Below are 22,661 nucleotides of genomic sequence, written 5' to 3'. Positions count from 1 at the left end.
TCTGACTAGGTGAAGGATCAGAGGACACTGACCCAGGGCAAGCTGCCAGAAGAGGGAGGAGAAGGAGGGGAGAAGAGCTCTCAACAGGAGGCCATATCCATCCAGAGTGTTCAGGGAGCATAGGAATAAGAGTATGTCATTTAGCTCTTGAGCCTGCTCCACCATTCAATGAGATCAAGAGTGATCTGTGAGTAACTTCATATACCCACCCTATCCCCATACTCCTTTGGTTAACAATAATCTATTAATCTCAGATTTAAAATTAACAATTCATCGAGCAGAAGAGAGTTCCAAATTTCTACCATCCTTTGAGTGAAGAGTGTTTCCTAATTTTACTCTTGGAAGGTCTGGCGCCTATTTTTAAACTATTCCACCTAATCTTAAGACTCCCCAATTAGCAAAAATAATTTCTCCAAATCTATCCCATTCATTCCCCTTAATATCATAAAAACTTCAATCAAATCACCTCAGCTTTCAAAATTCCAGGGAATTTAACCTTAGTTTGCTTAATCTCTCCTTGGAGTTGGTGGGATCATTACAGTAAATCCACACTGCACTCCCTTCAAGGCTAATATATCCTTCATAAGGTGTGGTGCCCAGACTACTCTGGTGTGATCTAACCAGGGATTTGTAAAGCTGAAGTATGACCTCTACCCCCTTTGTATTCTAATCCTCTAGATATAAAGGCCACAATTCTATTAGCCTTTTTGATTATTTTCTGTACCCCTTCATGGCATTTTAGTGACCTATGTACCTGGACTTTCACTGTTTCAGAAAGTACCCTCCTCTTTCCTTTTTAAAGGGAACAATACTCATACCTAAAACCCAGAAAGGAAAAATGGTGTAGACCTTCCACTCTCTGGATAATTGAACCCCCGGAAGTCCCAGTGCAATGATTCTATGGAAATTGTCTAGGAAGATTCAACTTCCAATGGGCAATTGCCCTACTCCCCTGAGTTAGAGCCAGAGACTTTGGACAGTTCTGACTTATTTACTGGATAGTTATCCAGTAAATGTTAGACATAAAAATCCTAGTCTAATTCCTGGGTAACTGACCCCCCACACTCAAACTTCACCCCCGACTCCACCGCCAACCTGACCTGAGCCCCAACCTCACCACCCGACTTCCCCCTCGACACCCCAACTCCACCCCCGACTTGACCTGACCTGACCTCACCACTCGCCACCCTACTTAACCCCCCGACTCCACCCCCACCCCTGACTACCCTAATCTAACCTCACCACCCTATCTAGGTGCCATTCTACCCCCTCACCCACCCTACCCCCTTACCAACTTACCTTACCCAACCTATCCCTTTACCCACTTTATCTCATCACTCTACCCAGCTTCCGCCCTACCCCTTACCCACCCTACCCCCTTACCCACTTACTTTATTTGCACTACCCCATTACCCACTTACTTTACTCACCCTACCTCCTTACCCACTCATCTTAGTCACCTTACCCCCTTACACACTTACCTCACGCAGCCTACCCCCTTACCTTATACAAATTCTCCTCTCTCTCTCTCTCACACACACGCTCCTCTCTCTCTCTCATACACACAGTCTCTTCCTTCTCTCACACACAGATTCCTCCTTCTCTATAACATACACACTCACTCTCCTCTTTCTCACACACACACCCAGTCTTCTCTTTCTCTCTGTCTCTTACACACACACTCCTTTTTCTCTCTCTCATATGCACACACTCTCCTCTTTCTCTCACACACCCTCACTCTCCTCTCTCTCTCTCTCTCTCTCTCACACACACACAAACACACATACAGACAGACACGTTATCTCTCCCTTTCACACACTCTCTCCTTTTTCTCTCCCACACACAGAAACACACTTTCTCTGTCACAAACACACACACACACACTCACTCTCTCTCACACAACATACTTACTTTCTCTCACAAACGCACACACCTCTCACACACACACTCACTCTCTCTCGCATGCTCTCTCTTTCACACACTTACAGAAACCCACACTCAGACACAAACACAAACTCTCACAGACACACACACAGACATGCTCTCTCTTTCACACACGCACACACACTCTCTTCTCTTTCTCACACACAACACACTTTCTCTCTCAAACACACACTCACACACACACACACTCTCTCTCACACGCTCTCTTTCTCTCTCACACACACACATACACACTCTCTCACATACACACTTACTCTCACACGCACACACACTCTCACATGCACACACACTCTCTCACATGCTCATACACTCTCTCTCAAACACACACACACATACCCTCACTCCTCTCTTTCTCTCTCACACACAGAAACACACTCACTCACTCTCACTCTCACAGGAAGTAGGGATACATCATTCAGAGGGGGCTGGGTGGGTGCCCTTTGCGCACTGGGGGCATCCCTGAAGATGTCACCTTTCCCTTTGATCCTCGTCGCCTGCCCTCCAAAGGGTCTCAGATCTCTCCCTGCTCTAAAAGCCCAGGACTTACCTGTCTCCGGCAGCAATCACTCTTCTTGACCCCAGCGGTGTCCACTGCTGAGCTATGGTGCTGCCAGGACTGCAAGAGCTGCTGGCCAATCAGACTAGTGGTAAGCTCTTGAGGGTGGGACTTCCTCCCACTGAGAGATGAAGTCTCATGCTCACCTTGGTTAGCCTGCCGGCAGTGTGTCACAGCTGGAGGGAGTGCACAGGCTGCTTTCTGTTGGTCAACTGCTGCTTGACTTTCCTACCGGTGGCGCGGGGGGTGCGGGGTGTGGTGGGGGCGGTGGTGGGAGAAGTTCACAACGACTCCCCCCCCAACACTCCGTCCCCCGTAAAATCCAGTCCTAGGAAATGTTAAGTAAATTGGAGTCTGAGATCTCCATAGAGATTCTCCTGCAGGAAATCAGAGATCCAATAAACGACTACTTTTGCTATTTCCCTGGCATCCATTGATCTACCATAGTTAGAGTGGGAGATGGGGAATTTCAGGTCTACGCTCCTTTAAAGAACTTGAAACAGTTAAAAAGTATAATTCTGTTCTTGAAGGCTGCATGAGGACAAGATCTGATAGCCCCCAAAAACTGGCACAGGGTCCATGAGGCAAGATTAAACCACTCCAATTGCCCCCAATGCAGGCAGCATACCATGGTATTAGCTATCTGCTAATCAACATGATAGTGGGATGTGGCCAGAGGGTTGCATGCCTCAGCAGGAGGTCTAAAATCACAAGAGGCTAGCACCAGCTAAAGCTAGCCTGCATTACTAAAAGCTAGCATGCACCTATGCATTGTGATTGGAGTAGGTGTTGGAAATCATTCTATAAATGGCCAATTAAGGGCCAGCCAGCGTGAAACATGCCCGGATATTGGCGATGCGCTGGCGGCAGGGGTGGGAGCATGGTAGGAATTGGGTCCAATGGGGACCTGGTGTGGCATTGAAAAACAGCAGAGGCAGCTCCCTGAAGGCTGCCAGGAGGTTTTGTGGAGGCTCAGGGAGCTGTCTTGGAGAGACTTTTGAAATTTGCAGGAGTTATGGCCTCAGCACCCGCTGGGCACACAAGGCGGGAGGGCAATGCCAGTGGGCACTCTGTCCCCCTGCTCCCGGCTCTTGGACAAGTGCCTGCGCACTATAGTGGAGGCAGTGAGTGCCAGACGGGACATTCTGATGCTGTGGGATGACAAGAGGAGGCCTGGTCAGAGGTGGCAGCCCAGGTCAGCGGGCATGACGTAGTGAGTCACTCCGGGATCCAGTGCTGCAAACAGTTTAATGATCTTCTGCGCTCAGCAAGGGTGAGTACCGAGTTGGCATGGTGCTGTGTGGAGACGTTGTGAAGGATGGCCGTCCTTCGTGATGTTCAAGGGTCTAAGAATCAGAGTGACAGAAAGCACACGTACCTATGCTGGCCTAGGCTGGGAGATGTGGCTGCTAATGTTGGGGACATAGAAGGGTGGGATAAGACACTAGTTAGACCACAGCTGGAATATTGTGCACAGTTCTGGGTGCCACACTATAGGAAGGATGTGAACACATTGAATGGTTCCAGGGATGAGAAACTTATGAAGATAGATTGGAGAGGTTGGGACTGTTCTCCTTGGAGAGAAGAAGGCGAAGAGGAGATTTTATAGAGATGTTCAAAATCATGAGGGGACTGGACAGAGTAGATAGGGAGAAGCTCTTCCTGCTTGTAAAAGGATCAACAATGAGAGGGGTGAGACGGCACAGATTTAAAGTGATTTGCAAAAGAAGCAAATGTGACATGAGAAAAAACTTCTTCACACGATGAGTGGTTTGGGTCTGGAATGCACTGCCTGGAAGTGGTGGAGGCAAGTTCAATCGAGGCATTCAAGAGGGCATTAGATGATTACAATGTACAGGGGTACGGGGAAAAGGCAGGGCAATGGCACTAAATCATAATGCTCATTGAGAGAGCCGGTGCAGACACGATGGGCCAAATGGCCTTCTGTGCCATTACATTCTGTGATTCTGTGATTCTGGGATGAGCAAATTTGATGGGCTCCTCAATCTGGTCCTTCTGGTCGGGGGTTGGGGTTGGGGGGTGGGGGGTGGGTGCGAGGCTGGTATGGTGTTGAAGGTAGAGGGTGGACTAATGAATGCACTTTGTTCCAAACAGAAAAGAAGCCATAATTCTGTGGAGCGCAGATGAATGTGTGGTAGGGTGGCCAACCTGATCATACTGACCAAATTTAAGATGGACACCCGTGAGCTGGAGTGCCAGAGCTGCATAATACCATAATGCTGTTGTCCATAGGTCGGAATTTTCTGGCCTCATTGGCATCGGGTGTCATGGCGGGTGGGGGGGACAATGTGGTAAGAAGGCCAAAAATCAGTTTTACATTGGTTGTGAAACCCGTTTGCAATCGTCCGCTCCACCCGCCAATGGCAGGCCGCGTTTCCCACTGCCACACATAGGGAATGTCATTTTAATATATTTGCATCTAATTATAAGCGCTGCTCGCTGGGATAATCCCCCTGCCCATCAAATTTACTGGCCACATCGGCGTGATTTCAGAATGACGTGCTTTATGACTGCCTTTAAAAGGTGTGCACCTGGTGACCTGAACTTCGAGGGGAGCTCGGAGGTGAGTGCACACAACCTTACGCAGTGCTCACAAGCATTGCCTGTAGGACATCAAGGACATTAGCACAGGCAGTTCACTTTTTCCCGGCTGACTTTCAGTGCGGTGCTGGGACAAGGGTTCCAGTGCTGGTGAGACCGGGGGTGGGGGGGCTGGGGTGCAAGGCAGCACACACTAAAGGAAATACTCAAGCACACATCGGGGGTTGTGAGGGGAGGGGGTGTGGGGGAAGTGGCCACATACTTGGAAAAGCTTCTCAAAAGTGAGCATTCCTCCACAGCTGAGACCGTTCACCCATAGCTCCATTGATATGCTTGGAGTTGGGCCTCTGAAGCTTTTCCGCCCACTCAAACAACGCAACAGCATGAAAGTGCCACCAAATGCTCCAGAACTTTTCACCCCTTGGGAACAGGCTGCTAATTAATGTGCATTTTCGGGGGCAACATAACAATTGGCCGACTGGCAAGTTGTAAAATCCCCTTGCTAAAGGTGGCCACGGTGCAGTCACTGGTGGAGGTGCTCAGAGCCCCTTGCAATGTCTTTATTAAGGTTTGGACCAGTATCCCCCAAGGTTCAAGCGAACAGCGCAGCCTTGCAGTGTGGGTTAGGAGAATGCCTGCGCCTGAGCTGACAGCAAGGTATGCAGACCAGTGGGCAAAGCTGCTGCCAATCGGTCAAGTGGAGGTGGGTGGGGTTTTGGGCAGCACTGCACACTGGCCATCCACGTAGTGACCAGCACTCTCCTGCATGCGTGAAGGGGCTTTCAGACTTAACTGAGAGAGGTTCTTCGTACACCCATGCTAACCCACGCATCTCTCTCTTTGATCCTGCAGAAGAAGAACATCAGGATAATGGAGCCTGGTGATTTAATGACATACCTCATGGCTTACAGAGACCAGAGAAGAAGAAGAGAGTGATGGAGGCAACTGTCTTAGCAAAGGGAGAAGCATCTCTCTCAAGGCAAAGGGGCAGCAGGGCCTGCTGCAAGTGCAGCTGAAGATCTATAGTGAGCCATTGCTCGTAAGTGCCTTGCTAGACCAGGGTCAATAGGTGATGCCTGTGATTTCTACAGCTGACCAAGAACTATGTTGCCGAAGACTGTGCATGTCTAGGGAACTGGTCAGTCACATATGCCACCAGTTGCAGAATTTGGTGCCATGGGGACACGGAGGGCATCTACTTCCAATGGCCATGAAAGTGACCGTGGCACTCAATGTTTATGCCAATGGCACCTTCCAGGGCCCCACAGGTGACCTGTGCAGGATCTTGAAAGCTTCCATGCACAAGTGTATCCAGGAGGTCATGGACGCCATCTTCATAAAGGCACAGAACTTTGTGCATTTCTCCTGGAATCAGGAAAGCCAGGAAGCAAGAGTGCCGGGATTTGCGTAGATCTCAGGTTTTCCACAGGTGCAGGGTGCCATCCACTACACTCCGTGGCAACAAGCAGTCAACTACGTCAACCGCAAGGGCTTCCCCTTGCTGAATGTTCAGCTGGTGTGCGACCACCACAAACATATCCTACAGTCTGCGCACGATTCCCAAGGAGCGTCCACGGCTCCTACATCCTTAGCAGGTCTCAGATCCTTGACATCTTCCAAGAATTTGGAGTGGGAGGGGAGAGTTCCAGTTGTCGTTGTCCATGTTGGTACCAATGACGTTGATAGGACTAGAAAGGAGGTTCTGCTGAAAGAATTTGAACAGTCAGGAGCTAAATTAAAAAGCAGAACCTCCAAGGTAATAATCTCGGGATTACTACCTGAGCCACGGGCAAACTGGCATAGGGTAAATAAAGTCAAGGAGTTATATGCATGGCTCAAAGATTGGTGCGGTAGGAATGGGTTTCAGTTCAAAGAACACTGGCACCAGTACTGGGGTAGAAGGGAGCTGTTCTGGTGGGACGGGCTTCACTTGAACCGTGCTGGGACCAGTGTCCTAGCGAATCAAATAACTAGGGCAGTAGAGAGTGCTTTGAACTAAATAGAGGGGGGGGTTTCTGGAAAGGGGATAAGTAGGCTTACAAAGCAAAAGGATATGGTGGCACTGCAGGGCAACTTTTTAGGTAATGATACCCAGAGTGTGACAGGAAGGGACAGAGTGTACAAACATTAAAAAAAGGAGCAAATAGGGACAAATGAATGGTAAAAAGGGCAAAATTAATGGCTCTTTACTTAAATGCACGTAGTATTCAGAACAAAATAAATGAATTAACAGCACAAATAGAGGTTAATGGGTACAATCTTGTAGTCATTACGGAAACATGATTACAAGGGGTTCAAAGCTGGGAACTAATATTCAGGGGTATATGACATTTCGAAAGGACAGGCAGGAAGGAAAGGGTAGTGGGGTAGCTTTGTTAGTACGAGATGGAATAAGTACAATAGCAAGAAAGGATCTTGGATTGGAAGATGCTGAATCCATATGGATGGAGGTAAGAAATAACATGGGGAAGAAGACACTGGTGGGAGTAGTCTGTAGGCCCCCCAACAATAGCTATGCTGCAGGACAGAGAATAAATCAGGAGATAATGAGAGCATGTAAAAAAGGCAGTACATTAATCATGGGTGACTTTAATCTTCATGTAGATTGGGAAAATCAAATTGGCAGAGGTAGCCACGAGCAAGAATTCATAGAGTGTATTCGGGACAGTTTCCTAGAACAATATGTTGTGGATCCAACTAGGGATCAGGCTATTTTGGATCTGTAGTGAGGCAGGTTTAATAAATGATCTCAGAGTAAAAGATCCCTGAGGAAACAGTGACTATTACATGGTGGAATTTAGCATTCAGTTTGAAAGGAAGAAACTTAGTTCAGAAACAACTGTGCTAAACTTAACTAAGGGTAAGTACAAAGGAATGAGGGCAGAGTTGGCTGGAGTGGATTGGGAAAGGAGTTTAGTAGAAAAGACGATTGATGAACAACGGCAGATGTTTAAGAAAATAGTTCATGACTCACAACAAAGATATATCCCAGATATAGCCAAGGAAGTTAAGGATAGTATCAAAGTGAAAGAAAAAACGTACAATGTGGCAAAGATTAGTGGTTCAGAGGACTGGGAAAGATTTAAAAACCAACAAAAGATGACCAAAAAAATAACGAGGGAGAAAATAAACTTTGAGGGTAAACTAGCAAGTAATATAAAAACGGACGGAAAGAGCTTATTTAAATATATAACAAGGAAGAGAGAGGCCAAAGTTAATATAGGCCCCTTAGAGAATGAGGCTGGGGAAATAATAATGGGGAACCAGGAAATGGCAGAGGAGTTGAATAAATACTTTGCATCAGTCTTCACAGCAGAAGACACTAATAGCATTCCAAACTAAATAATCAAGAGGCAAAAGGGGGGAGGAAATTAATACAATAACTATCACTAGAGAAAAGGTACTAGGGAAGCTATTGGGGCTAAAGACTGATAAATCACCTGGACCTGATGGGTTGTATCTTATGAAATTAAAGGAAATAGCTGCAGAGATAGTGGATGCACTGGTAGTAATCTTCCAAGAATCCTTAGACTCTGGAAAAGTCCCAGAGGATTGGAAAACTGCCAATATAACACCCTTATTCAAAAATGGAGGGAGGCAAAAAACAGTTAACTATAGGCCAGTTAGCTTAACATCTGTCATTGGGAAAATGTTAGAATCTATTACAAAGGATGTAATAGCAGAACATTTAGAAATGCATAACATAATCAAGCAGAGTCAGCATGGCTTCATGAAGGGGAAATCATGCCTGACAAATTTATTAGAATTCCTTGAGGAGGTAACAAGCAGGATAAATAAAGGAGATGTAACATATTTGGATTTCCAAAAGGCGTTCGATAAGGCACCACACATAAGGCTACTTAATAAGATAAGAGCCCATGGTGTTGGGGATGGTATATTAGCATGGATAGAGGATTGGCTAACTAACAGAAGACAGAGAGTTGGGGGGCATTTTCAGGATCGCAACCTGTAACGAGTGGAGTGCCACAGGGATCAGTGCTGGGGCCACAATTATTTACAATATATATTAATGACTTGGATGAGGGAAATGAATGTACTATTGTCAAGTTTGCGGATAACACAAAAATAGGTGGGAAGGTAAGTGGTGAGGATGACACAAAGAGTCTACAGAGTCTACTATAAACGGGTTAAGTGAGTGGGCAAAAACATGGCAGATGGAATATAATGTGGGAAAATGTGAAGTTATGCATTTTGGCAGGAAGAATAGAGGAGCTGATACTATACAAGGCACTAGTTAGACCACACCTAGAACACTGTGAACAGTTTTGGTCCCCTTATCCAAGAAAAGATATACTGGCATTGGAGGCAGCCCAGAGAAGGTTCACTAGGTTGATCCCGGGGATGGAGGGATTTTCTTATGAGAAGAAATTGAGTAGGTTGGGCCTGTACTCATTGGAGTTTAGAAGAATGAGAGGCAACCTTATTGAAACATAAAAGATTCTTATGGGGCTTGACAGGGTAGATGCTGAGAGGTTGTTTCCCCTTGTGGGAGAGTCTAGGACCAGAGGGCGTTATCTCAGAGTAAGGGGGTGCCCATTTAAAACAGAGATGAGGAGGAATTTCTTCTCTCAGAGGGTAGTCAATCTGTAGAATTCTTTACTGCAGAGGAGTGTAGAGGCTGGGTCATTAAGTATATTCAAGGCTGAGATAGACAGATTTTTAATCAGTAAGGGGATCAAGGGTTATGGGGAAAAGGCAGGAAAGTGGAGTTGAGGGTTGTCAGATCAGCTGTGATCTCATTGAATGGCAGAGCAAACACGATGGGCCAAATGGCCTACTTCAGCTCCAACATCTTATGGTCTTATGGCCTTAAGGTCCAGAGAGGCCACAGGTTTGGCTCCTTGGGGATAAGGGCTACCCACAGAGGATGTGGCTGATGACGCCTGTGTGGCAGCCTCAGACTGCAGCACTTTGGTGGAGCAAACGGTAGCATCTTGAAAATGAGGTTCTGGTGCTTCGACAGGTCCGGTGGAGCACTGCAATACAGTCCCCAGAGGGTGTTACACATCATTGTAGCTTACTGTGTGCTACACAACCTGGCACTGAAACTGGGAGAGGACCTGGCTGAGGAGGAGATGGAGGAGCTGCACATATCCTCCAATGAGGAGAATGTCGAAGGGGATGACAATGATGAGGTCCTCGAAGGCAAGAATGCCGGCGATGAGGCCGTCACACTGGCCAGACGAGGCAGGCACACTCGGGAGGCCCTCATATCCGCATGATTTGTGGAGGATGATGACAAGATGTAGGGAGGACAGTTCTGACATCCTCACCTTCCATCTGTGAATGTTTGACTCCTGTGTGGCTGATGACAGCGCACATACCTCCAGTGCTCAGGCTCATGTAATGGAGACAAAGCGGAGGCCTGAATAGTCGCTATCTTCGCATTGCCTCTGTGAGTATCTGACTCTTGTTTGGCTGAGGGCAGCTCACTTGTGCTCTGTGATCAGGGTCATATCATGGAGATGCAGCCATGAAATTTTGAATGCACCTGATCCTTTGTCAGCCTTCAGCACCCGACCCCTTCAGGAGCACAGCGTCACTGGTCACAGATGCTGTCGAGATGGGTGCCAGTCCTCCTCAAAGATGCTGAGCACACAGAGAGAATGACGTCGGTGATGCTTGCCCACGACATTCTGGCAGCAATGACAAGTACCATCGAGGTGCAGGTACCACTAGTGTGTCCAGTGAGTGTGAAGCCGGGCCATCACTTTGCTCACTGTTACCCACTGCAGCGGGAAGAGGCCCTGGACTGAGACATCCACCTTTATTTTGTGCAGGAACTAAGGTTTCACATCTGTGTGACACGAACACTTCTCATCATAACAAGGAGCCAGAGGCAAGAAGACATTCTTGGGAGCTTATTTAAAATAGTGAACATTAAGTTCAAGTGATTAACACCCACGCCCAGGCTGTGCAACTAGCTGTGGCTCAGTTCATAGCACCCTCGCCTTTGAATCAGAAGGTTGTGGGTTCATGTCCCACTCCCGGAAACCAAGAACTGTGAATGTACTCGAAAGAGTTACAATCTGTCACTGTTGATAACTCGAAAGAGTTACATCTTCTTAAGCTTCCTAACCCTGCTGCCACATCTTGGTGCTCCCCCGAAATCCGCAGTGGAGGTGGAGGCAGCCTGTTGACTGCTACACCCTGTCTGTGATGACCTTGTCAGGCATCCTCTGGAGGGCTGAGACCTCGAGGGCCGTGGCCTGCTTTCAGGGTCCTGCTATGCGGCAGTCATATCCTCCTCAGCCTGTGGAGCTGGAGCTGCTGGGGTCACAGGAAGAGGGGATTCAGATGTGCCGGACACTCCCGGACCGGAGTCACCTGTGTAGATGGCCCTGGGGTATGCACCTGCTGATCCTCCTCCCTATGGGTGCCCGAGGGTCCTTGGCTGACTCCTTGAGGAGAAGGGGTAGCTGGAGTGAGATCGAGTTGCCCCGCACCCCTCTTACATTGACATTGATGGAGGCTAACTATGGCATCAGTGATGGAGTTCAGCCAATCCAGCAGTGCAGGCCCGATGTCCTGGACCAAGGTCTCAAGCTGCCAAAGCCACCATCCTACCAGTGTTGACCTCGGTGTGTTGCAATGCCGGCGCTATCACCTCAGACTGAAGGCGGACAGTTCCTCCATCGTGCCTTGCAATCTCAGGAGTGCAGTGGACATCCCTTCCTGATGTTCCCGAGCTTGCCTTAGTAACTCCAGCAACCTAGGTATGCCTGAGTCCAAGGGCTCCTCATCTGACTCGGACTCAGCAGATTTTTGGCCTCCAGCAATCCTCTGAGTGCCAGAAACCTGTGCCGCCTGCTTGGATCAGATAGTGCGATGTGCTCACCAGATTGTGACCCTGAGGATACTCTAGAACAAAATCCCACCAAGGTGCGTGTCTCTGCGCTGCTGGAGGGTGTGGGTGAGTGTTGTGATGGGCCTTCATTAGGGTGTCATCAGATTCTTCTTTCGAGGTGTCTTAGGGGCCTGAATTGAGAACTTGGCTCATGGACCCCCTTGGCTGCCTCCTAGGTGTGCCTGCAAAAGCAAGGAAGGATAATTAGTCCATGGCCACAGGACAGGGGACCTCACTCACAGCATGGTTGTCTGATGGATGTTGCACTGCTAGATCTCATTTGGTTGGGCACTGCCGACCTCACCATCAACACAGGCATGTCCAGATTGTTGTCGGCCAGCTGGATGACTCTATTTTCAAAGTCTGTGAGGACCTTGATGTCAGGTATTCCTCCACCAGTATGCAACCACTCCCTCTTGCTGTGTGCCAGCTTGTCCTGCATGAAGACAGATGGAGAGAGTGTAAGCAGGATGCCTGCCAGGCCAGATGGAAAGGGTGCCTGGTATGTATGGGTGCTGAGTGGTGCCATGGTTGGGATGAGGACATGATCTGTAGGGCAGATGAAGTTGTGTGTGAGAGAGTGAATGGTGATGTCCCTTGAACGGCAGTGAGTGAGATCCCTGTGGATGTGTGATGGGTTTGTGAGTGTGAGTTGAGAGGGATGAGAAGAGTGACTTAATCTGCCAGGATGGAGGAGATCATTCATCCTCTTTGGCACTGGGTGGCTGTCCAGTTTTGAAGGGTGTTGGCGCTGACCACCGCTGCCACCACCTTATTCGCTGGAGTTGTCACCTTGCTTTCTGGTCTTTGCCCAGAGTGGGAGTAGAGGACTTCCCGGCGGGCCTTCACTTTGTCAGCAGACTTTGTCCAGTAGGCACCTGAGGGAGGCATCAGTAAATTTGGGGGCAGCATGTTTCCTCCCTTTGGAAACCATGACTTTGCAGCAGATTCCTATCCCTTAGAGAGAGCTAGCTTTGTGCAGGAGCACCCTTTAAATATAGCGCCTGGATTACTGAAGGCCTGATTTGATGGTGGAGCGGATGAATCAGGGGCTGCCCTGCTAATCATCTGTTATCAGGAATGCATTATTAACGAGGCAGGATGTGCCAGCAATGGGACAATATGGTGTGAAAACCCACGATTGTGGCCGGAGGATAAAACATCCTTTTCCTGCCCACTACTACACTTTGTGCAAATCTGGGACGATTCCGCCCATAGTCTCACCCACCCACCTAGCTTACACATTGACTAAGTGATGATTGATAATACTGACATATTGTCTTCCTCTCTCAGATGAGCCATTCTCCAGAGGCTGCTGTGATCCTGAGGACCCTCCCTTGACACTTGAGGAGGAACCGCAGACAGACCCACCAGCTTCACACCCTCTCTCGCTAACAGGCACCAGTGTAGATACATGAATCTCGGTGGGCATTAGTTTGTCAGCTCAGATGGTAGGGCACTGTGGGGAGGGCACGGCACTCACATGAGGAGCTGGCAGAAGTGGAGAGTGCACAGGCCGCCAGCTGTCGGAGGACTGCTGGAGACCAGGATGAAGCTGAGTCTGAGGCAGATGATGAGCTTTTGGAGTCATCCATCAGGATATCCAACGAGATGCACGGGAAGATCTGGCGGAAATCCCTGAGGTTCTGCATGTCATGGTCTCTGTCATGGAGGAGTCCATGAGGAGCTTGAGCACTGCATTGACCCTGAGCACCGAGCGCACAGCCTCCTCCATTGAGAGACTGGAGAATTTCATGGAGACAAGGCAGTTCCAGGAACAGACTTGGGGGTTCCTTGGTTTGCGCTTGGACCTGCGAGCCCACACACCGGCAGTGACCTCAGGAGGTCATTAACAGTGTGAGAGGTGGGTGAAGCACCTAGTCTCTTTGCTAGGTACCTGTCCACCTATGGTGAGCAGGGAGGTCCAGATGTACCTCACTCTGGTGGACAAGCTGCCTGTCATCTCTGTGGACTCCTCTCACAGCGCTCCGGACGAGGGCGGCATGTCCTCCACCCCACTGCTAGTGACCGTGGCATCTGACGAGGCTGTGATGACTAAGGAGTGCCCAGCCATGTCACTGGTCGCACACCCTCAGGTGTAGCCTGCTCAGGTCCCACCGGCCAGAGGACGTCCACCAAGGTCATCAGGGCCGACACGACAGCAGAGTCAGCAATCTGCCTCCAATGCCACTGTCAGCGAGGTGGTTGGGGAGAACCAAGACACAGCACTCGCAAGCATAAGTTTAAGGCACCGTGAGTACAGGATGGGTTTTCACAGGTGAGAATCTTTCATTTCATCAGCGTTACATATTGTTTTGGTGCAACAGGAGCAACAAATTTATGTTATGTTCGTTTTATGCAACTCTGGAGAAGATATAAATCTAGATTTTGTTTCAATGCTCTGAGTGCCTTTCATGTTTTCCATAGGTACAGGGCTCATCAGTGCCTTATGATAGATGGCAGAGTCTGCAAACTTTCTTACAGAGGTTGTGAAGCAGCATTGAGGTCATGGGTTTGCCTCCTCAGAAATGTGTGGTAAGGAGGTGGCGCTTGTGCCATGAGAACGAAACCATGCCTTGGTAGCCTAGCTGAAGGTGCTTTGAATCATAGCCTCCCCGATGTCTCTGCCTCCCTGAAGGTTCCTCAAGCCTGCCTCCATGTCCTCACCCTGTGCCTGCCCAGGTCCCTCATCAGATCCATCAGTAGGGTCATCCTCTAAGAGCCTGCGTCTCTATCCTCATCCTCCAGTGGGTCACCCTTGCCAGTTAGTGCAGAGCGCAGCATACAACAGCTATAAGCAACACGCGCTCTGGAGGATATTGCAGTGCACCCCTTGATCGGTCCAGGTATCGGAACCTCATCTGCATCAGCCCAATGGTCCTCTCAGCCACCGCCCTTGTGGAGGCCTGACTCCTGTTGTACCTTTCTTCCAACTCTGTCCTTGGGTGCTGAAGTGGCACAATGAGCCACCTTTTCAAGGGATATCCTATGTCAACAGGCAGCCAACCATCCAGCTGAGCTGGAGCCATGAACAGTTTCAACACTTAGGAGTGTCGCAAGATGTAAGCATCATGGGAGCTGCCAGGGTACCTTGCATTGACTTGCAGAATCTGTGTTTTGTGGTCACACACTATCTGCATGTACATGGAATGGAAGCCCTTTCTGTTCATGAAGGTACCAGCTGACCCGTTGGGGCCTTGATAGCCACATCAACGCCCTGGATGTGGGGGAACACAGCAATTCCTGGCTGGTTTCGTCCATCTGGTAATAAATGAATGTCATGACCCGCCTGGAAAACATCAATGACCAGCTTGATGCAACTGTGGACAGCTGATTGGGACACTCCACACAGATCCCCCAATGACCCCTGGAAAGATCTGGGTGTGAAACATTTGACAGGTACTGTGGCCTTTAGAGCCACTGGCACTGGGTGCCCACCCATAGAGTTGGAGGCGTTCTCCAGCCCAGTCATCCGGCATATGGATGTCACAGTGTCCCAAGAGAGGCAGAGCCTCCTGTGGCACTGGACCTCAGGCATGTTGAGGTAGCTGGATTGCTGCCAGTACACTCTGGCAGCAGGATAGTGGTGTCTTCTGCAGTGTCTTCCGCCTTGCTCTCCCTGTAAACCCTGCACCCCCTGTGCCTGCACCTCTCCTCCCACAGGTCGCTCCCTGGGACCCTGCTTGCAGACATCTTGCCTCCTCTCCCTTCTGCCCCTCTCTTCCTCTTCAGAGGAGGACCCACCAGCGGAGTAAACAATCTCCATCTGCTGAAATGCAGGTGGCACTGTCTCATGCACTGAAGGCTGCACTCAGCAGAAATCTTACAAGAGTTGACAAAACAAAAGAGTCCTCAAAACAAAGTAAACACTTCAGCAGAAACCACAGGAAAAAGTATGAAATCTCAGCACTAAAGCAGCAGCAAACACTCACCTGAACTCCTAACAACTCACAGAGCCAATGCTTCTCAGACCCCTTTTATCCTGCCCTTGGATGAGAAATGAGAAAAAATGGATTAGCCGCCTGCCCATGTTGCCCATGCGATGAGCACTAAATCACGCGGGCAATGTAAAATTCGGATCAATGGGGTTGTTAATGGGCTTAATTACACGTTAAATTGTCGGTGGGCACGCTTCCAATTCCTGAATGTGCCTGTCAACTGCAATGTTGTGCGCAAGCATGATGATGTCGGGACATACGCCCGATATCTTCTCATGCTATTTCACACGATTTCGGTTTGGGCGCGTCCCCAATCATTCAACGTTAAATTCTGACCTGAATTTATCTACTTTGGTAGGAAAAATATAAAAAGCAGAACAGTTTTTGAATGGTGAGAGGCTGGGAAATATTGGCATTCAGAGGGACCTGTGTGTCCTTGTACATGGATCTCAGAAAATTAACATGCAGATACAGCAAGAAATTCAGAAGGCAAATGGTATGCTAGCTTTTGTTACAAAAGGAATGGAGGAATGGAATAAAGGAGTAAAGAAGTCTTACTACAATTATACAAGGCATTGGTGAGGCCACACCTGGAGTTTTGAACCACTTACCTAAGAAAAGACATACTTGGCTGGGAGGGAATGCAAAAAGATTCACTAAATTCGTCCCTGGGATGAGGGGATTGTGCTATGAGGAGAGATTGCGTGCACTAGGCTTATATTCCCTGGATTTCTGAAGAATGAGAGGTGATCTAATTGAAACATAGGCCAGAATTTTACATTCGGCGTGTGGGGGCAGGCCCGACACACCGGAACGTAAAATGATGCGCGATGATGTTGGGTGTGCATCCCAATGTCACAGCGCACCGTCGCGATATTTCGGAAGGTGGGCGCACTATGAGGACAGAGGCGCTCCCGCCATTAATTAACGGGCCAGTTAAGGCCCCTGAGGCACCAATTGAAATCGACTTTGCGCAGCCTGTGCAATTTTCAGGGTGTCGCATGGACGCAACGGGCAGGCGGGTAGGCCACATTTTCAAAAACCTAAGCCACGGGCAGGATAAGAGGGGTGAGTGGGTTCGTGAATGCGAGTTTTTAGAACTTTAAATTATAACTCACCGCTACTTGCTTGTGTGAACGGGACAACTGCTCCTACCTGCTGTGCTAAGTGACCCAACCCAACACGGTACTCACCCTTCCCGATCGCAGGAGATCATTGAAGCGCTTGTGGCACTGCATCCATGTGCGCTTCACCACACCAAGGGAGCTGACCCTGGATGCCACCTCCTCCCAGGCATTTTTGGTGAGGTGGGGGGGCTTCCTCCTCCTGTCACTTGGGACAAGGGTATTCCGCCGTGCTGCCACCTACTCCAGGAGGGTAGCGAGACACTGGTCAGAAAACCTTGGGGCCAACTGCCCCGCCAACCTGCCCTCCCACCTGCCATTTTCTGCAATGACGTTTGGCATCAGTACCGTACTGCACAGTCAATGGCAGCCTTCGCACGGCTGCCTGCGCCGGTTTTGAATGGGCCGCCTTGTCGCCATTGGACCCAGTTGGACATTGAGCTCCCACCCCCGCCCACCCCTTCACGTTGATGCCGGAGATGCACATTACGCTGGGCGGGCCTTAGTTGGCCCGCCCACGTAAAATGGTGGTGCACACCCAATCGCGGGCGGTGGTCGGGTTCCCTACTGCCCCCGTCCACTACCGTCGACCCCGCCCAACGCAGGAAAAATTCAGGCCATATAACATCCATAAGGGGCTTGATGGAGTAAATGCTGAGAAAATTTTCCTCTGCCTAGGGAATATAGAACACAGGGCTACAGCCTCAGCAGTAGGTCATTCAGGACAAAGATGATGAGAAATTTCTTCACTCAAGGAATGGGTCGTGAATCTTTGTAATTCTCCACCACAGAGAGCCATGTATACTCAGTCACTGAGTATACTCAAGATAGAAGTTGATAGATTTTTGGGTACTAAAGGATAAGGTGGACCAGACTCAAAGGGCCAAATGGCTTACTCCTGTTCCTATTTCTTACATCTTAATTAAGCATGGACTTTTTACCCCCAACCCACCCATCTCCTCTCATCACAATTTCACCCTTATGCCTTTCTCCTTTTAGATACTCATCAAAAATCATAGTCACTCAGTCTCTCACACACAGCCACCAGTTCAGATATTGACACTGCACATACTTTAGTGGCTAGCTTAGAGGTGGGTTATGCACATGGTGGACATGAGTTGCTTGCAGTCATGGCATGGTGCAAGATAGCGCAGGTGCCAGCTCTTCGGAGGGTGAAGTCGCAAACAACTCCTGCTGCAGAGGGCTTAGATGAGCATTTCGAAAGGGTGGGCCACAGAAGAGAGCTGTTGGGTATGTACAATGAAATAGTTGGTGCATCGGTTGGCTTGCCAGAAAGCCTGTTTGAAATGGCATGGAGCATGGAGAAATCTGGCACTAACTTTGTACAGGGCTTTTTCATAACTTGGGACCCTTCCTTTCCGGCATGGATGTTTCTTTCAACTCCATTAACATGACTGTGGATTCAACCATGATGCAGTATTTGATGGCCTCAGCTTCTATTTCTCAGACTTCTTTCATACAAGCTCAGATATCTGCTATCATGGCTATGGATACCAGCGTCTTACTACAGTCCGGTAGTCTGTACGCCAACTGATTACTAAGATTTTTGAGGTGTTTTCCCAGAGGAAAACAGCATTTGTCCTGCCACCCCTACCACTCTGCCAGTTCTTTCGCTGTTGTCTGTCAACCAGCTGGCTCAGACTGTTGCCGCCCAACATGAGATGGTATTATCCCCAGCTGAGCCTTTTAGGTCCAGAGCTGCTTGAGTTTGTCATCCAAGACCATGTACAGTGTCCTCCACTGAGAGTCAATAGCCATCCACCACCCATTCTATAGCTACTCAGGTAAAACTGTATAGGAGCACTAGGACAGGCAAAGGCATACAGAAGACAGGCACTAAGGGAATGCAAAAGGATAACACAACAGTTGCCTTTACAGCCACTGGCAATGTGATCCTCTTCTTGCTCTGAGATTGCAGTTGTGGCTGCAGCAGGTGACAGATTTCACTGAAGACATCCTTACTAAGATGCAGACGTCTGACATGTTGCTCATCCTGAGGTACAGTTGGGAAAATTTCTCCCTGAAAATCCTAGGTGGATATGGCCTCTTGCTGAGAGCCCATCTCCCCATCCTCCTTCTCCATCCTTTAGCTGTCCTTCTATATCTTCTAGCAACTTGCCCTGGTCTGTGAGCCCTCTACTTATTCTCCCAGTCATACTTTACTCCAAGGGGAATGCTGATTTTTGCAATCATGCCTGGAAGCAACTGGTTTGGTGGAAGATTTGGGGCTGAATTTCACAGGGGGGTGGGGGTGTGTTGCTTGCCCACCTTCGGTGCAAAAGTCAGATGCCAGCGACCAACTTAAAAGAAGTCGCCCCACAGCGACAGGGAGGCTAAACATGCAGAGAGAAGGACTTCCACCCCTCCGTGGAAAGAAATAATGCCCTCGAGAGCTGCCAGCCAATCTGATTGGCAAGCAGCTCTAGCAGTCTGAGCAGCCCCAGAACTGAGAAGTGTGCGCTGTGTGACTGCAAGTAGGTCTCAGGAAGAAGACAGCCATGACATCTGCCCTAAGTGAGGGGAGGATTGGGGAGCCTAGGGAGGCGGGTGAGGGCATTGGGTTCTGGTGGCCAGGCAAGGAGGAGCAATGAGGGGTAACATCCTGGGGTTGGGGGGGGGTGCCCCTAATGCGCATAACTAGGGCATCCACCGAGTGACATGTCCTCCTTCCTTCCTGCCTTTCCCGCAAAGTCATTTTAAAAAAGACCTTCTCACCATTGCCCGTCTGTCCGCTCCAACTGTATTATCGTGTGTGCTGCATAAAATTGGGTCAATTCGCTTGGTAACAAGCTCAATTTCCTGCTAGTTATTTCTTCAAAAATAGCAGGCAGACTGCCGATTTTAGAATCCACCTGCCTACCGTTTTGTGAGGACTGAATGGGAGATGTGCAGGATGGCGGTGGGCTAGCCACCCATCAACCAAATGGGAATATAAAACTGATTAAATCCAGGTACAAATATGTTTACAGCTTATTTTTGTTTTGTTTTGAAGAACCAACAGCTCCTAGTGAAACATATTGCTACTGCATGCCTGAAATTGGACTACCGTTCTGAAGCACTAAAAAGATGCTTGACAATACTGAAAAAAGAGCCACACAAAATATTTAATTTTCACTCATATCTACTGAAACAGGCACGGCACTTAATGATCTGTATTTTAAACGCAGGACTAGAATAGTATTAGTAAAATAGTTTGCAATCATTCCCACAAAGTCATTCAAAAATCTTTGGAAATTTACCTTTTGAAAACAGAACCTCTGGTCTTGTTTGAATCAGTCCAGTGTCTTTCTGTTCATTCAATCCAGGTTGCCTTAAATATTAACGAATAGGCTGACTAATTTGCTATTTTTTGCCTCTGTGCCCACGTAATACTTAATCGTTTGTTAATCCATTTTGAAAAATCCCCAGGTAATCCTTATACAGAATTAGATGCTTACTGGTCATAGATGTGCAGTGTTATATATCTTGGCGTGTTTTATCACTCTGGTACATTCACTTCTAACAGAGATTTTACTGTTGTTGTAGCCTTAGAAATATATTGACTACAGTTATGATTAGGCTGGTAGCCTTTGGGTTTGGAGGTAGGAGGGAGCATCAAGGAAGACAGCAGAGAGCAGGAGCAGCTACCAGAAGAAGGAGATGGAGGAAGGCACTGGGCATAGAGCTATACCCAGAGTGGTATTCAAGGAATATTTCGCCATTAACTTTACTGAGGAGCAATGTCTCGTGGCTTTGCTTCACCAAGGGGTTTGTCAAAAGACTGTCAGCTGCTGGAACCACAACTTGAGCTTTGTACCAGCGCATGAACAGCACTGCCTGTGGCTATCAAGGTCACCAAATGCCCTCAACTTCAATCCCACTGAACCCTTCCAGGCAGCATAAGATCATAAAAAATAGGAGCAGGAGTAGACCATTTAGCCCATTGACCCTGCTCCGTCATTCAATAAGATCATGGCTGATCTAATTGTGGGTTCATCTCCACTTTCCTGCCTGCTCCCGCTTAACCCTTGACTCCCTTGTAGACCAAAAGTCTGTCTAATGCAGTCTTGAATATACTCAATGCCCCAATCTCCTTGGCTCTTGGAGAAAGAGAATTCCAAAGACTAACAACCGTCTGAGAGGAGAAATTCCTCCTCATCTACATCTTAAATTTGAGACCCCTTATTTTTAAAGTGATGGTGTTCCATGTGTCTGCTTCCCTTTCCTTTTAGATGGTACTAGTTGTGGGTTTGGAAGGTGCTGTCTAATAAGACTTGATAAGTTCCTGCAGTACATCTTGTAGATGGTACACACTGGTGCCACTGTGTGTCGGAGGTGGAGGGAGTGAATGTTTGTGGATGGAGTGCCAATCAATGGGCAGCTTTGTCCTGGATGGTGTCAAGCTTCTTAAGTGTTTTTGGAGCTGCACTCATCAGTCAAGTGGAGAGTATTCCATCACACTCCGGACTTGTGCCTTGTAGTTGGTGGACAGGTTTTGTGGAGTCAGGAGGTGAGTTACTCGCTGCAAGATTCCTAACCTCTGACCTGCTCTTGTAGCCACAATATTCAAATGGCTAGGCCAGTTCAGTTTCTGGATAATGGATGTTGATAGTGGGGGATTCAGTGATGGTAATGCCATTGAATGTCAAGGGGTGATGGTTAGATTCTCTCTTATTTGAGATGGTTATTGCCTGGCACTTTTGTGTGGTGCGAATGTTATTTGCCACTTGTCAGCCCAAGCCTGGATATTGTCCAGGTCTTGCTGCATTTGGACATGGACTGCTTCAGTATTTGAAGAGTTGCGAATGGTGCTGAACATTGTGCAATCATCAGCGAACAACCCCACTTCTGACCTTATGATGGAAGGAAGGCCATTGATGAAGCAGCTGAAGATGGCTGAGCCTAGGACACTATCCTGAGGAACTCCTGCAATGATGTCCTGGAACTGAGATGACTGACCTCCAACAATCACAACCATTTTCCTTTGTGCTAGGTATGACTCCAGTCAGTGTAGAGTTTTCCCCCTAATTCCCATTGACTCCAATTTTGCTCGGGCTCCTTGATGCCACACTCGGTCAAATGCTGCCTTGATGTCAAGGGCAGTCACTCTCACCTCACCTCTGGAGTTCAGCTCTTTTGTTTATGAGTAATGAGGTCAGGAGCTGAGTGGCCCTGGCAAAACACAAACTGAGCATCAGTGAGCAGGTTATTGCTAAACTGGTGCTGCTTGATAGCACAGTTAATGACCCCTTTCATCACTTTACTGATAATGGAGAGTAGACTGATGAGGCGGTAATTGTTGGATTGTCCTGCTTTTTGTGTACAGGTCATACCTAGTCAGTTTTCCACATTTCCGGGTAGATCCCAGTGTTGTAGCTGTACTGGAACAGCTTGGCTAGGGGCACGGCAAGTTCTGGAGCACAAGTCTTCAATAATATTGCTGGAATGTTGTCAGGGCCCATAGCCTTTGCAGTATCCAATGCCTTCAGCCATTTCTTGATATCATATCATGTGAAGTGAATTGAATTGGCATCTGTGATGCTGGGTACCGCCAGAGGAGGCCGAGATTGATCATCCACTCGGCACTTCCAGCTGAAGGTTGTTGCAAGTGCTTCAGCCCTATCTGTGCACTGATATGGTGGGATCCTCCATTATTGAGGATGGGGATA

The 22,661-nt window shown here is 48.5% G+C and overlaps 1 protein-coding gene across 1 annotated transcript in view; it reads right to left on the bottom strand.

Moving 5' to 3' along the window:
• rbp4l (retinol binding protein 4, like) overlaps window positions 1-20,339 on the bottom strand; it is a 50,472-nt gene extending 30,133 nt beyond the window's left edge. Inside the window, exon 1 of the mRNA XM_078546179.1 lies at window positions 20,253-20,339. The gene's annotated coding sequence lies outside the window, so the exon portion shown is untranslated. The remainder of the gene's footprint in view (window positions 1-20,252) is intronic.
• Between the last annotated feature and the right edge of the window lie 2,322 nt (window positions 20,340-22,661).

The sequence above is a fragment of the Cetorhinus maximus genome, chromosome 1 (assembly GCF_964194155.1).
Source record: "Cetorhinus maximus chromosome 1, sCetMax3.hap1.1, whole genome shotgun sequence".
In the NCBI taxonomy this organism is placed as follows: Eukaryota; Metazoa; Chordata; class Chondrichthyes; order Lamniformes; family Cetorhinidae; genus Cetorhinus; species Cetorhinus maximus.
This window is presented reverse-complemented; position numbering and strand designations above follow the sequence as displayed.